A 2915-nucleotide genomic window follows, 5' to 3' on the forward strand; every position below is an offset into this window, starting at 1 on the left:
TCAGGGAACCATGGTTACATAAGTAACCTGAGACGTTTTCATTGGAGGGCAAACATATAATGTTTTTATATGTTCTAAATTTTTCTAAAAAATTATGTTTTGAAAATCAAATAATGAAGTCACTTCTGTCCAGTGAACATTCATCTTAGAGAAGACCTGGATATGTCCTAAGTCTACATAAGTCTGGTGAATTTATATTTCATGCCAACTTTAAGAAATTTCATTAGGATCTGAAATGGATCTCTAACAATACTTGAGTAATGATTTCCAAACACCAGACCTGGAAATGTTTACGATGCTAGAAGTGGCATATTACACAGTAAATTGCCTCTTCAGAAGAAGATCCTGCAGCTGTGGCTCATCAGAGCTCTTATTTCCAGGTGATGTGTTTCTTGCTGGGTGGCCCAAGTATGTGACCTCCTCAGAGAGCACATCACCGCTGGGCACCTGTGCTGGAGAGCTTCACTGAAGGAGAAAGAAAACAGACAGACTATGGGCTTGAGTAAACACTGTCAGCTGGGTCGGGACACTGGTCAATACAGGTGATAGATTGGAGTGAAGTTCAGGTAAATATGGCCTTTTGTGACTGGCTAAGCTAAAGCATTTACAGCTTTGGAGGAGGAAAAAAAGAGACGGCTAGGGCGGATCTTAGTCAATGACGTTTGACCAATCTAGAATATTTCCAGGTGTCTCTCCAAAATGTGACAAATGCAGGATGGCTGATGCGACCCTGCTTCACAGTTATGCATTATGTCCCAGTCTTCAAAGCTTTTGGTGTAAGATTTTCGATGTCGTCTCTGAAATTAGACAACATATTGAACCCGGTGAGTTTTTAATCATGTTTGGTGTTTCAAGACATGAGCTTTGTCTGTCCAAGTCTCAACAACGATTTCTTTCCTACGGACTTTTAACGGCCAAAAAGCTTATTTTAACCTTCTGGAAAAATAAACTGCCACCTCCTTTCCAGCTGTGGCTTGACGAACTCACAAATACACTACATTTGGAGCGTATACGGCTCTGTGTAAGGCAGGGGTGTCCAAACTCGGTCCTGGAGGGCCGGTGTCCTGAAGAGTTTAGTTCCAACCCCAATTAAACACACCTGATATGTGCATATGTCTGCATGTACAGTGTATACTTAGATTGCATGTGCATGTATAGGATTGTTATGTTTATTGTGTATGCAGGTGTATGTATAAATATGTATTTATAGGTAATAACTGCAGAAAGAATTATAACTTGGTTAGATTTTTGTTTGCATAAGGAAAATTCAGAGGAACTTCTGATTTGAATTCTGTTAAGCTTATCTGTACTCTATATATTTCCCTAATAAAAAAAAAATAAAATAAAAAAAAAGACGTTTGACCAGCTGTTCCTTTACTTTGTTTCATATGTTTGCATCATTTTGCAGTAGTAGGCTAGATACTGTTTGATACACATTGTCTATTTTAAATGTAATGTAAATGTATTTAGTGGGAATGTAAATGTATTCAAATGATCAAATTATCTTTGTCATCTCACATATTTTCTTGCTTTACATAAATGTTTCTCTGGAAATAATGCGTCTACAGTCTTTTCAAGTTTTTCACCAAGTGTAAATTCTTGGATTCACCAAGTATGTTCTGTGCACTTCAATAACTGTCTGGTTTGGTTCAACTACAAAATCAGACATCAGAAGACTACAGAGAACGGTTCGGACTGCTGAAAGGATTATTGGTGCCCCCCTGCCTACCCTCCAAGAACTGTATACATCCAGAGTGAGGAAAAGGGCTCAGAAAATCACTCTGGATCCATCACATCCAAGCCATCTCCTTTTTGAACTTTTGCCATCTGGTCGGCGTTACAGAGCACCGAATACCGGGACAGCCAGGCACAAGAACAGTTTCTTTCCCCAGGCAATCTACCTCATGAACAGTTAATGTTCTCCCATTGTGCAGTTAAAGGATGTGCAATAACCTTATACTTATTTATCACCCTAAATCCTAGTACATCCCTACAACTTTATTTTATTCTATTCCTATTCTATCTATAGCACACATGTACATACAATTTATTCTTTTTTTTGTGGTTTATATTTATGCATGTGTATTTTATTCACATCTTATTTTTATTATCTGTGTGTTGTTGTTGTCTCCGTGTACTGGAAGCTTGTGACACTATAACAAATTCCTTGTATGTGCAAACATACTTGGCAATAAAGCTCTTTCTGATTCTGATTCTGAAACTGCAGTTTCAAAGTAGTTCCCCAAAACTGTCCCCATCTATACCAATCCTGTTGCGTGCCAGGCATTTGGTGTGTTTGATCGTGTGTGTTTTTTTGTCTCAATATGCAGAGCAATGACAGAAATACGAGTAGGACATGCACCGATGAGTCTAGCCACTGTTTTTGCTCCATTGTAATCATCATCTATGCCATCTTGGGATCATCATTCCTTACTTTGTGCTTTCGTCCCTATTCCAAGATTTAGAGCTCACACATGCACATGTATGTAATAAGGGCCTATGTAGGCGCAGCTCCTATAATCAGGTGACAAACAGGTAACCCATCACATAAAGGCAACTTGTATGTTTTCACACAGACTGTCTCTGAGTGGATACACTCTAATGAGTCTGTAAAGACTGAAGAGTCTGCAGGTGCATTCATTTAAACTGAATTCCTCTAAACATTCCCCTTGAGGTGTTGCAATGACATAACTTAGCAAACAATATAAAAATAAGGCATTCTGCTTCTTATTTCCTCTTCCTTCAATGCTACAACAAAGAAATGTTTGTCTTACTTAAAGGGGTCATATGATGCTTTTTTAAAGATCATTATTTTGTGTATTTGGTGTAACAGAATATGTTGACATGCTTTAATGTTCAAAAAACACATTATTTTTCAAATACTGTACATTATTGTAGGTCCTCTATGCCCCGCC

The sequence above is a fragment of the Sinocyclocheilus anshuiensis genome, unplaced genomic scaffold, assembly GCF_001515605.1.
Source record: "Sinocyclocheilus anshuiensis isolate Anshui unplaced genomic scaffold, SAMN03320099.WGS_v1.1 scaffold139, whole genome shotgun sequence".
Lineage (NCBI taxonomy): Eukaryota > Metazoa > Chordata > Actinopteri > Cypriniformes > Cyprinidae > Sinocyclocheilus > Sinocyclocheilus anshuiensis.